At 43.6% G+C, this 12781-nt stretch overlaps 1 protein-coding gene across 4 annotated transcripts in view; it reads left to right on the top strand.

The window, feature by feature from the left end:
* TTC39B (tetratricopeptide repeat domain 39B) overlaps positions 1 to 12781 on the top strand; it is a 76294-nt gene that overhangs the window by 37957 nt on the left and 25556 nt on the right. The gene's annotated exons all lie outside the window — the stretch shown is intronic.

Raw genomic sequence — 12781 nt, forward strand, 5'->3', positions numbered from 1 at the left:
TAGTAATAAAAGGTGTCTGGGTCATTTGAGTCTAAAAAAAGAGTAGTTATGTGGTGGTGACAGTTTTTCAAATGTTTTGGATCTTTGATGTATAGTAAAACCAGGCAAGAGGACATCAAGTGCATTTTGGCAATGTAAAGCTATGCAAGACATGAACATGAAGTGATGATTTAATGGTATCTCTGTGACCTGTAAACTGTGACCTTTGGTAGTGTAGTTTTAGTGCAGCATTTGATGTTGTCTGGGAGAAAGTCTTCCAGAGAGACAGTGGGTTCCAGCCCTCAAAGGGCTGGATTTGAGTTTATTTTATGCTAAGCAGGCATGGCAGTACACATCAGCACATAGCTCAGTGCCACATGTGTGGAAGAAGCACAGTGTGTCTGCACATAGTCCCCTTGATACATGGAGGGAGAGGAAGAGGGATCCTATCAGCTAAAAAGCTTTAAAATGACCTCTGTTCTTGGGCTTTTCAACGGATTGGCGAAGTTAAAGTAGAGCAGTGTTCAAAAATACCCAGAGCCTTCTAGCCAAGAAAATGGAACCATGGAATTGATTCTAGTGAGGATCAACTGTTATTTGCCATTAAGAAGTCATGTTGTGGCTGTTCAAAACTGACAAAAAGATAGTTATTCTTTTTGACATGGTAGAACGTAAACAGTTCAAAATCGAGTGTTTTTGAACCCATTCATTGCTACAAAGGGAAAAAGCTACTTCAGGAAGTATAGAAACATTCTGAATCGTTACAGTATCAGATTTTGACAATGTATTATGACTATTTGACGTAACAATCTTCCTGCAGAAGACAAGAACCAACTGAGAGCAATCCATTTAAAAACTGTTTTGTCATCATTAGCTTGGCAGTAAATACTCTAGCAGATGCTTGCATAAATGTTGCTCAAGAAGAGTACTCCAGATGGTAGCTTCTTGCTGCTTTACCTGTTGGTACTGTAGTTCACATACAGGGTGGTTTTTATTTAAGTTTATGGAAACAAATGCCTCTAAAAGATTCTTCTTCTGTTTAAGCTTCTGTAAATGTTAAGGGTTACTTGTTTGCTAAGGTATTTATGTCCTGGGAAAATGTTCTCTTAATTGTAATGCATCTTGTTTTCTTGATACTTATACTCAAAATAGCATTCTCTCTGTATACCCTGCATTTTTTAGAGTACCTTATTTTTATTCCTTTAGTTTGTGTCAGATTTGCATCTTAATATGATTATCTTAAAATTAAATTGTTATTGCTAGTTTCACATTTTTGTGGTCTTTATTACTTGAAATTTTGCTTTATTCCCACTAATAATTACAAATATTTTCAGTAACTGTAGTGAGACTTCCACTGATAAAAAAAGTAGCTGAACAAAACCAATTTGCTGGCAATGCAATGTTGTTTATCAGATAAGGCTGATTATTTTGGCTGTGTCGTAAAAAAAGCCAACAAAACTTCTACTTTTAGAAGTTTAAAAACTAAGTGCTTCAATCCCTATTCATGGTAGTTAAGTGTTGCTTGAACATTTCAGTGCAGCTGATACTAATAAAGTGATGTGGGACTCAGTCCTAAATATGTAATATAAAATGTGGAAGGCAGTGGTGGATTACGGGTAATTTTTTTTCTGCAGTTCTCCCATTTCTAGCTCCTGAATCCCCTTCCAAGAGAAGAGTTGGTAAATCATTGCGCCTGGGGTGATTGTTAAAAACTTACTAAATCTTCTGCAAATACAAAGACAGGCAACATGTACCAAGTTAATGTTTAACTTTAGCTATGTATTGGCTTTTCAGGAATACTCTTACACTGAGGCCTGCTATGGAGAGATAGACGTCATTGTCTAACTCATTACTCATGTTTAAATAACTTTGAAATACTAACACAGTGACTTTTCATTTGTTTTAGGCTAGTAGTTATGCTCCCTTTTAAATTAATCTGTAGAGGGTGGAAAAAAGGAAAGTGGCTTAAGCTGTAAACTGTTTTGACATTTTAAATTAATAATGTTCTTGTCTGTGTACATCCTGGGGACTGTCATTGTAATAGTATTCCAGTGTATCTGGGGGTTTTCAGGTCATATTCTTATGCTTTTTTTCTTTTGTGGTTCCAAGTAGTTTATTAGAAGAATCTTCTTAAAGTTGCTAATAACTTGCTTATGGACAGTACATCCCCTCTGAATTGGAACAGTTTCATGAGTAGTTCAGCACCAAGCTCAAGAGACACAAACTGTTGCTGGAATTCAGAACATTTCCTCTTTTTTTCATAAAAGAAATTTGAAATAGTAGTGAGAGGAAAACTTAAAAAATGTCACATGTTGCGGAAAAAGTATCCCTAAAATGTCTGGACTGTAACAGAGTAATATTTTATTCTGCTTGTAATGTGACATTATTATCTTTGTATAATGTTCAGTATAGCACATTTTTCTGTTCCTTTTTTCATTTTGAAGTGAATGAGATTGTGCTGGTTTTGGCTGGGGTAGAGTTAACTTTTTTCACAGTTGCTGGTATGGGGCTGTATTTTGGATTTGTGCTGAACACAGGGTCGATAATACAGAGATGTTTTTGTAACTGCTGAGCAGAGCTTACACAGAGCCAAGGCCTTTTCTGCCTTTTCTGTACTACAGCAGTGGTGAGGAGGCTGGGAGTGCATGGGAGCTTGGAGTGGCACACAACAGGGACAGCCAGCATGGATTTCGGAGATGCAGGTCCTGCCTGACCAACCTGATCTCCTTTTATAACCAGATGACCCACCTGGTGGATGAGGGGAAGGCTGTGTCTACCTGGACTTCAGCAAAGCCTTTGACACCATCTCCCACAGCACTCTCCTGGACAAGCTGGCAGCCCATGGCTTGGACAGGAGCACCCTTTGCTGGGTTAAGAACTGGCTGGATGGCCGGGCCAGAGAGCGGTGAATGGTGCTGCGTCCGGTTGGTGGGTGGTCACTGGTGGGGTCCCCCAGGGATCAGTGCTGGGGCCAGTCCTGTTTCATATCTTTATTGATGATCTGGATGGGGAGATTAAGGCTACCATCAGCAAATTAGCAGATGCCAGGTTGGGTGCAAGTGTCAATCTGCTAGAGCATAGGAAAGCTCTGCAGAGGGACCCGCACAGGCTGGATTCATGGACCAAGTCCAACAATATGAGGTTTAACAAGGCCAAGTGGCACTTTGGCCACAACAGCCCCAGGCAGGGCTACAGGCTGGGACAGAGTGACTGGACAGTGGCCAGGCAGAAATGCACTTGGGGGTAGTGACTGACAGCAGCTGAACACGGGCCAGCTGTGCCCAGGTGGCCAAGAAGGCCAGTGGCATCCTGGCCTGGATCAGCAACAGTGTGGCCAGCAGGACCAGGGCAGGGATTATCCCCCTGTACCCAGCACAGGTCAGGCTGCACCTTGGGTGCTGTGTCCAGTGTTGGGCCCCCTAATTTAGGAAGGATGTTGAGATGCTGGAGTGTGTAAAGAGAAGGACAATGGAGTTGATGAGAGGTCTGGAGCACAAGTGCTATGAGGTGTGGCTGAGGGAGCTGGGAGTGTTTAGCCTGGAGAAGAGGTGGCCCAGGGGTGACCTTATCACTTTCTACAACTGCCTGAAAGGAGGCCGTAGCCAGGTGGGGGTTGGGCTCTTTTTGCCGGCAACCAGTGACATGACTAGAGGACATAGTCTTAAGCTGCATGAGGGAAGGTCCAGGTTGGACATTAGGAAGAATTTCTTCACAGAAAGAGTGACTGGCTGTTAGAGTGGGCTTCCCAGGAAGGTGGTGGAGCCACCATCCCTGAAGGTGTTTAAGGAAAGATTGGATGTAGCATTTAGTGCCATGTTGTAGCTGACCCAGTGGTGTTCAGTCGTAGGTTGAACTTGGTGATCTCAAAAGTCTTCTCCAACGTAGTTAATTTTGTGTGATTCTATGATTCAGGTGACCCCAACTGACCAAAGGGATAGTCCAGACCATATGACATCAGGCTCAGTATATAAAGTGAGGGGAAGAAGGAGGGAAGGGAGGACATTCAGAGTGATGGTGTTTGTCTTTCCATGTCACCATTATGCATGATTGCACCCTGCTCTCCTGGAGATGGCTGAACACCTGCCTGCCCATAGGAAGCAGTGAATTGATTCCTTGTTTTGCTTTGCTTGTCTGTATAGCTTTTGTTTTCCCTATTAAACTGTCTTTATCTCAACCCACACATTTTCTAGCTTTCACCCTTCCAATTCCCTCCCTGATCCCACTGGTGTGTGTGAGTGAGTGGCTGCATGGGGCTTGGCTGCCGGCTAGGATTAAACCACAACAGTCTCCTTTGGTGTCCAGTGTGGGGCACAAAGGGTTGAGATCAGGACAGATCTGACCAGAATGTGTTAAAATAAGATTGTTATAAACATTCATTGTATTGGTTTAATAGTTGCTGGTTACAATGTGGATTTATTTGCTCTGGTACTTGTGGTATTTTGTCTGTATTATACCAGCAGTGCTTTACTTGCAGTACGTGTTCTCTGTGGCGTATTTCATAGGATCAGCGTATATCATATGATAGTGCCACTGGTCACCAACCTTGTGTCTGTATTCAGTATTGTAGGTACCTTTGTGCTTTGGGAGTCACCTGCTCGGAGCAATTAATAATCACATCTTTGTTTTTTGTTCCTCAGAGGAACAGCCTATGGGAGAGACAGCTTCCTGTATCTTTTTCTCCTCCTTTTTTTCCTTCCTTCCAGGCTGGTTACAGTGGTCAAGATCTTAAAGCTTTTTGACATCATTTGACTACCCTTCAAACCAGCCTGGGTTTTTTTGCTGGGAGCCAGCATGTTGTTGCATATGGTTCAGGCCTTGTTTAAGGTCAGACAAATAATTAAGAACATTATGTAGAGATCTGCCCGAAATCTGGATAATTCAGAAGGGCAGAGTGTGGGGGGGGTTGTATGGGCCAGTATCTAGGGCAGTGGGAACTTTCAGAGTATGTGCACCTTACCCCTGGACAAGTGCAGAATCCAGAAAAACTAGTAAAATGTTGAAAAAAGGTGTTCTGTCACCATGTTCAACACTGCTCAGTACCTGCAGGAGGAAAAGAAGGTCTCTAAATCTGAGAATGAGATGACAACAGGCCCTGAAGCTGCTCCAGCCACCTGACAGACACTGTGACTGCTCTATTCCCACTGACAGGCACTGCCACTGAAACCAGTGAAGCAGAGAATGAACATGGGTCAGTGTCAGTGGCTCCTGCACAGAAGCAGAAGAAATGTACATGAAAGTCACCCAGTCAAAACAGTCAAGGAGGACAAGGAGGGTGAAGATGATGAAGCAGGACCATCACAAGGGTGATTTTTCAGAGCCGTTATCAAGGCCATAACAGGAACCAGAAGAGACATGATGTGATCCCTATCCGTAAGTGAGCTCTGGGAGACGTGAAAATATTCCAGCCATCATCCATGACTGTATTATTGCCTGTCTGGTCTGCTGGTGGGACAATGGAGCCAACAGTGTGGAATGAGATGGTAAGGAAGCCAGGCTGGGATCACTTGCTAAGGACATTGACAAAGCAATGGGAAAAAAGACACGAGTCTTTAGTCTCTGGAGGTGATTCTTATCAAGTGTGAAGGGGAAAGGTATTCCTATAAAGATTATATTCCTTGTAACTTAGGCAGATGAACTGCAGTAGAGAGTGTTACTCAATTCCTAAGGGAATTATCTGTGCAAGAAATCATGTATTTTGATGTGGACGATGCTCAGGTCCTCACAGATCCAGACCACGTCTTGTGTCAATTACCCATGTGGCAGAAATTTCTACAGAGTGCAGCAAGGGCGCATGAAATCCCTTGACAACAGTAATTTGGAAAGATGATGCACCACCACCAGCCGGTGATACAATTTGGCAACTCAGGGAGTATGAAGAAAGTATTCCTTCCTCCATCATTGCATCGGGGGAGAAGGTGTCTCCCCCATAGGCTGTTCCTCTGAGGAAAAAAGAACAAAGATGTGATTATTAATTGTTCCCAGCAGGTGACTCCCAAAGCACAAAGGTGCCTGCAGTACTGAATATAGACCCCAGATTGGTGACCAGTGACACTAACTGATAAACTGACTCAGGAGCTCCGGCAGTTCAGAGGGACTACGTCCTGCTCCTGATCTGCGTGGGCCTGTATTTCACCAACTGACAGCAGGTGTCCTCTTGCTCCAGAGAGAGGATATAGAAGATACGCACCACTGGGTACCCTGTGGTTTTACCTGCAGGACCACGAAGATGATACAATGAAGTGGGATGGATAACCTACATCGATACTAGATGCACGGGTGCAGGAATTGCAGGGAAAAACAACCATAATTAGGAGTTTTTCCAGGGAAGTTGCTGTTTCAGTCTCCCATGAACACTTTTTCAGGCAGAATGAAAAGTCCAATCGTACTACTGACTCTATGGTGTCAGAGACTGAAATGTTATCGTTTATGAATTGAACATTTTCATGAAGAACTTCTGCCTATTATAGCAAAACTGTATTGCAAAAGCTGCAGAGAAGACCACCATACCCTGAACGAGGCCCTACACTGCTCGCTGATGAAGATCAGATGAAGTAACAGCTCAGAGCTGGGGAAGAGGAATATGTTCACAGAGAAATGCTTAACACCTTCGGAGTGGAGACAACAGCCCCAGGGCTATCATCTGCCAGGTTCAAACAGACCCTCACCTCAAAGGGTGGGGGGGAAAAGAGGCTTTGGCTGTGATGGAGAGCCTCAGGTGAGAGGCAGCGAACTCCCATCCTCTGCTGTGCAGACCAGCCCAGCTGAGGGGCCCCTTCACCTGGGGAGAAGCTGCACCCACATGAAGGACAGAGGGGGTGACATGACCCATAAAAGGCCCTCCCAAGGGGTCCCCAGACACTGCGCCGGAGCGCTGCAGCATGATGCAATAGATCCAGAGTCTTGCAGGTGTCAAACTGGCCCCCCCTGCAAGGGAGGCACGTGGGTGTTCCCACCTGGCCCAAACGTATATTAATCCACGGGATTCTATACCTTCCGGCATGTCATGGCACAGCAGCAAGGGACCGTCACCACCAAGACCAGATGGAGGGGATCAACGAGACGTCCTTGGGACTCGCAGAAGGGTGTTATTCTTCTGCCTAACCTCTGTCACTCTTTCTGTCCCCCCATCACCCACGCACAACTCGTTTTTCTATTTCTTTTTTTCTTTCTTCTCTCTTTCTTTCTCTTTGCCTCCCTTACTACTAAATAAAATATATCAATTTTTTGGCACCAACATCTAACCTTGTTTGGTTTTAATCATGTTTTTTGGGTATATTTCGAACCTTGAAAGTTCTTTCCATTTTATACGCAGAGACTTAGGTTTTTTTACTCTTCTGGGTTTAAATCAGATTGTAACAGATGGAGAGAAGTTCCATTTTTGCAAGATATTAGTGGAGAACCTTGTGACCAGTATTAGAAGGGCCCTGCCTCCATGTGGGGGGAGGAGAGGAACAACCAGGTTTATTGGACTGTGTGGATTTGATGGCCTGGCACAGCAGCCCCACAGGAGTACAAGGCTTTAGGAGACACTGGTGCACAGTGTACCCTAATGTCATCAAGCTATGTGGGGATGGAATCCATTTGGATTTCTGGAGTGACAGGGAGATCCAAACAGCTGACTGTATTGGAGGCTGAGATTAACCTGATCAGAATGAGTGGCAGAAGTACCCTGTCTTGACGGGACCAGAGGCTTTGTGCATCCTTGGCATAGACTATCTCAGGAGAGGGAATATCTCAAGGATTTGAAAGGCTGTTAGTGGGCTTCCAGCATACCTGTCCTGGAGATGGAGGATATTTCAGATGTCCCTTTTGTTCTGGGGTTGAAGAACAGCAGGTGCCAATTGCTACCACAACAGTGCACCAGAAGCAGTATTTCACCAACACAGACTCTCTAATTCCCATTTATATGCTAATTTGTCGCCTAGAGAGCTGATGAGTGATCAGAAGGACTTGCTTATGCTTTAACAGCCCCATTTGGCCAGTGTGAAAGTCCTATGGAGAATGAAGGCTGACAGTAAACTGTTGTGGCCTGAATGAAGTCACATCACCTCTGAGTCCTGCTGTACTGGACATGCTGGAACTTCAATAACAGCCGGAATCAAAGGCAGCCAAGTGGTGCCACAATTGACACTATTGTGTTTTTCTCAATCCCTTTGGCAGCAGAGTGTAGGCCACAGTTTGCTTTTATTTGCACCTGTGTCTAGTAGTACCTGGAATCGACTGCTCGTGGGAAGGAAACACAGCCGTATCATCTGCCACGGACTGATCAAGACTGTGCTGGAACAAGGTGAAGCTCTGGAACACTTGCAATGTATTAATACCATTTCATGAGGAAATACAGCAGAAGAGGTTTTTGAGAAAAGAAAGCAAATAATCCAAAGCTGGTTTTGCCATAAAACAAGAGTAAGCTAAAGGGACCTACACAGGAAATCCAGCTTTTAGGAATCAGATGTCAAGATGGACGCTGTCAGATCCCAATGGATGTTATGAATAAGATAACAGTGATGTCCCCACCAACTAACAAGAAGAAAACATAAGCATTTTTAGGTGTTGTGGGATTTTGGAGAATGCACATTCCAAATTGCAGTCTGATTTTAAGCCCTATATAGCAAGTGACCTGGAAGAAGAATGATTTCAAATAGGGCCCTGAGCTGCAACAAGCCTTTGAACGAATCAAGTAGGAGATAGTTCACACTGTAGCCCTTGGGCGGGATGTAAAACTTGTGCTTTTTATTGCGGCTGGAGAGAGTGGACCTACCTGGAACCTCTGGCAGAAAGCACCAGGGGAGTCTTGAGGCTGACCTCTAGGTTTTTGGAGCTGAGCATACAGAGGATCTGAAGCCCACTGTGCTCTAACTGAAAAGGAGCTTTCAAGGTGTCAGAGCCACTTTGGAGATGATTGGTACTGAAATACAACTTCTGGCACCACGGTTACCTGTGTTGAATTGGATGGGCAAAGGGAGGGTCTCCTCTATAAATCATGTAGCAGATGCTAGACGGAGTGAAGGGCTTGTGCTGATCATATAAGGAGTTTGGATAGGAAACCCTTGTTGTCCAGGAAACTTAGAATTGATCATGGACTGGCCAGAAGGCAGAGATTTTTGGAATGTCACCAGACATGTGCTGAAGAGGCCCCACTATATGATAAATTCTCAGAAACTTGAGAAGCAACATGCCTTGTTTACTGATGAATCCTTCTGTCTTGTGGGAAAGCAGCTGTATGGAGTCCTCTATGACAAGTCACAGAAATTGCTGGAGGGGAACATGAATTGAGTCAGTTCACAGAAATGAAAGCCGTCCAGTTGGCCTTAGACATTGCTGAACGAGAGAAATGGCCAATTCTTTTTTTTTACCTCTGTGCTGATTCATGGGTGGTGGCCCTGTGGGGGTCTTAGCAGCAGTGGGAGCAGAGTAACTGGCAACCTAGGGGTAAACCCATCTGGGTTGCTACAGTGTGGCAAGACATCACTGCCTGGCTGGAAAGGCGTTACCACGGATGAAGGCCAAAGTGACCGAATTCAACAAACTTTTTTTTTTTGTGGGCATTTTATGAACATTTGACTGAGGTGTTCCACAGACTAGGGGAGTGATGTCTGTGTAGCTATTGTAACAGATAAGTAGGGAAGGTGATGGGATATTGGGAAGTGTGAAACCTGGTGTGACATAAAGAGTATGGAATAAGGGGTGGATAAGTGTTAGCTTTGGCTGGGGTAGAGTTAACCTTCTTCACAGTGGCTGGTGTGGGGCTGTGTTTCAACTTAGTGCTGAACGTAGGGTTGATAATATGAGCTGTTTTTGTTATTGTTGAGCCGGGCTTGTACACAGCCAAGGCCCTTTCTGCTTTTTGTACTGCCACACTGGCGAGGAGACTGCATGTATGTGGGATATTGGGAGGAGGCACAGCAGGGGCAGGTGACCCAAACTGGGCCCCAAAGGGATATTCTATACCATATGACATAATGCTATGTATATAAAGTGGGGGGAAGAAGGAGGAAGGGGGGACATTTGGAGTGATGACATTTGTCTTCTCAAGTCCCCATTACATGTGATGGGGGCCCATGCTCTCCTGGAGATGATGGCTGAACACCTGCCTGCCCATGGGAAGCAGTGAATTAGTTCCTTGTTTTGCTCTGCTTGTGTGCATGGCTTTTTATTTCCCTATTAAACTGTCTTTATCTCAACTCATGAGTTTCCTAGCTTTTACCCTTCCAGTTTTCTCCCTGATCCCACTGGTAGGGGAGTGAGCAAGTGGCTGCCTGGACTTGGCTGTCGGCTGGAGTTAAGCCACAACACTAGGTGTTAAATCCATAATAATGTCACTGAAGTAGTGTTAATTTAAACTGTTCTGGGGTAAATTAAAGAATATGCTCATCTAATGTGAATAAAATGTTAAAGTTCCTGTCAGTTCCAGGAAAACTATGTGGAAGTAGGGAAAAAAGTAAGATAGAAGGAAACTTACATGAGTCAGAAAGAGAGTGTGAGTCAGCATTACTGACTGAACTGTTCATCAGTCTAGTAACTTGCTGTAGAATTGGTTTGTGATGTTTTGAGAGTAGAAGAGGAAATGTGCTTATTCTGAGCCTCTGCACAGAAATGCCAGCAAAGATAGCCAAGTTGCTTCTGAGTCAGTGCGCTCCTTTCTTCTGATTATTCTGGTATCAAGTTATGAGTCTGAGTTGAAATGAATCCTTCTGGTTAAGTTGCTCTGCTGCAGGATGTAGGAAAACAGTAGAAAATGTATGTGAAGAGTAATGAAACAGGAATGAGACACGCTGGTAGAGAACATGATTCACTTACCAGAAATAACAGTTTGAGAAAATTAGCTTCCCAAGTTTTCTATCTGAAGTGGCAAAGTAACTTCATAAGTATGCTTGATGCAGGGAACAGTCAATATATGGACTTAAGGAATAATGTTTGCCCTGTCTGCAGGCTTTTGTCACACACAGGCAGCATCAGGGGAGCTAGTCTGTAAAAGAGGGGAAGAATGTGATAGCCAGGTGCTGGAGAGATCTGCTGCTGACCCATTTAACTAGGGAGAGATAGTTTTGACATGGTGCCAGGTTGTTTAAAGACCTTGTTTATGGAATCATTATGCAAATACTGATATGTACTGTGGTGATGCTAGAGCTGGTGGTATGATGGGATTTGGGAGCCTGATGGCCAACTGTCCACACTTGTAGCTAAAATGGTATCACATCCATGGTGTGTTAAATGGATAAAGATTAGCTTTTCCTTCAACGGGAAGTTCCAGCAGTTTCTGGTTACAGGAAGTGTGCAGATTTACAACATAGAAGTTGTTAAATTACCTGTAGTTACCAGTGATCCACCTTCCCTCAGATTGTTTTGTGAACTCTGTTGTTATAGATGTCTTGCTTACCATTCTCTTCCCTCTCGGACTTCAGATGACTGTTCGTAACTCTCTATACTCTGTGTAGTAGAACATTGCCTCGCATGGGGTTTTTCTGTTCTCATAGTTGACAGAGCTCTTGGCCCACCACAAAGTTAGTAAACATGTCTGCAAGGGGGAGAGACCAAAAGGGCCGTTTGCCCTTTGTAATTTTGAAGATTCCACTCACCTTGGTATGGACCCTGGCATTTGTATGGGAAGCCACTTGGAACAGGCCACTGCTTCAGTGCTAGTCACAAATAGGTTGTAGTGTGCAAATATGAAAGAATAAAAACTCATTCTTGCTGTCTGGTAGATATGAACTTCATTTACTGGTGTTGTGGTGATGGTGGTGTTTTATTTTGCTCCTAAAGACATCTGCTGCCAATTTGGTATTTAAAAGAAGAAAAATCCTCCCCCCCCTTTTTTTTTTTACCCTCTTGAAAAACTTTTGAAAACAACTAACCCATTCTTCCTAGCAGGAAAGGCAGAGCAAATGGAATGAGTACTCTAACTAGGCATGGATGAAGTGAAAGAGTTTCGTTAAATACAAGTGTGAAAAGAAGATATAGAAGCATGGGAACACGCAGTGGGTAGGGATGATGCGTTATTAAGGGACTAACTCAGGTCTTTGCTTGTGTACTAGAAAAAAAAATGAGCCTTTAAATCTAGCTAAAAAATACTTATTTGGCATTTTTTCACTAGCAGATGGTATTCGTAGAATTAGCTAATAAAATTCAGTGTTTTAAAAAAACTTCTGGTCTTTATAAGTGAGCCTTTTTTTATTTTTTAACACTGTTCTTTGGAGGGTAAAAAAACCCCTGTCCAGTCATATTTTCATGTCCACCTCTTTGTTTGTTTGTTTTGTATTTGTGTTGCTGTTAGATTTAGAGCAGCTGCACTCCTCTGTTGTTCTCTTCTGAAATTCCTCCTTCAGAGTTCTTCTCCTCTGGTCAGTACTTAAATATTTATCCCATTGACCTGATCTGTTGCTTACCACTGCTTAACCTTACTTGGATAAAGCCCATTATCTAGTTTAAACCTGTTGTTTTAAAGCTGTAGAGAGATTATCTTTTGCAGATCCAGCTGTGCACATTGATGGCTGTGTAGTTCTAGCTGTACATCACTACCATGATTATCCAGTTTGTCCCCAGTTTGGCCCATGGAATAATTTGTGAGTGCTCCTGGGTATTTCAGGCAGAACTGGCCGAAGAGTGGGTTTGTTGAGACGGCTTCTGCTTAAGCAAGTGCAAGTGATTTTACTTGATGTGAATTAGGACGAACAAAAGCTTTAGGCATATATCTACAGGTTTCTGACAGGACTATTTTTAGTATACCTGTTTTCTGAATGAGTGTCTGTTTACTGCTTTTTTGGATGCAAATATTACCTTGTCACCTCTCTTGAGATTCTGATAT

Source organism: Corvus moneduloides, chromosome Z (assembly GCF_009650955.1).
Source record: "Corvus moneduloides isolate bCorMon1 chromosome Z, bCorMon1.pri, whole genome shotgun sequence".
NCBI classification, from domain to species: domain Eukaryota; kingdom Metazoa; phylum Chordata; class Aves; order Passeriformes; family Corvidae; genus Corvus; species Corvus moneduloides.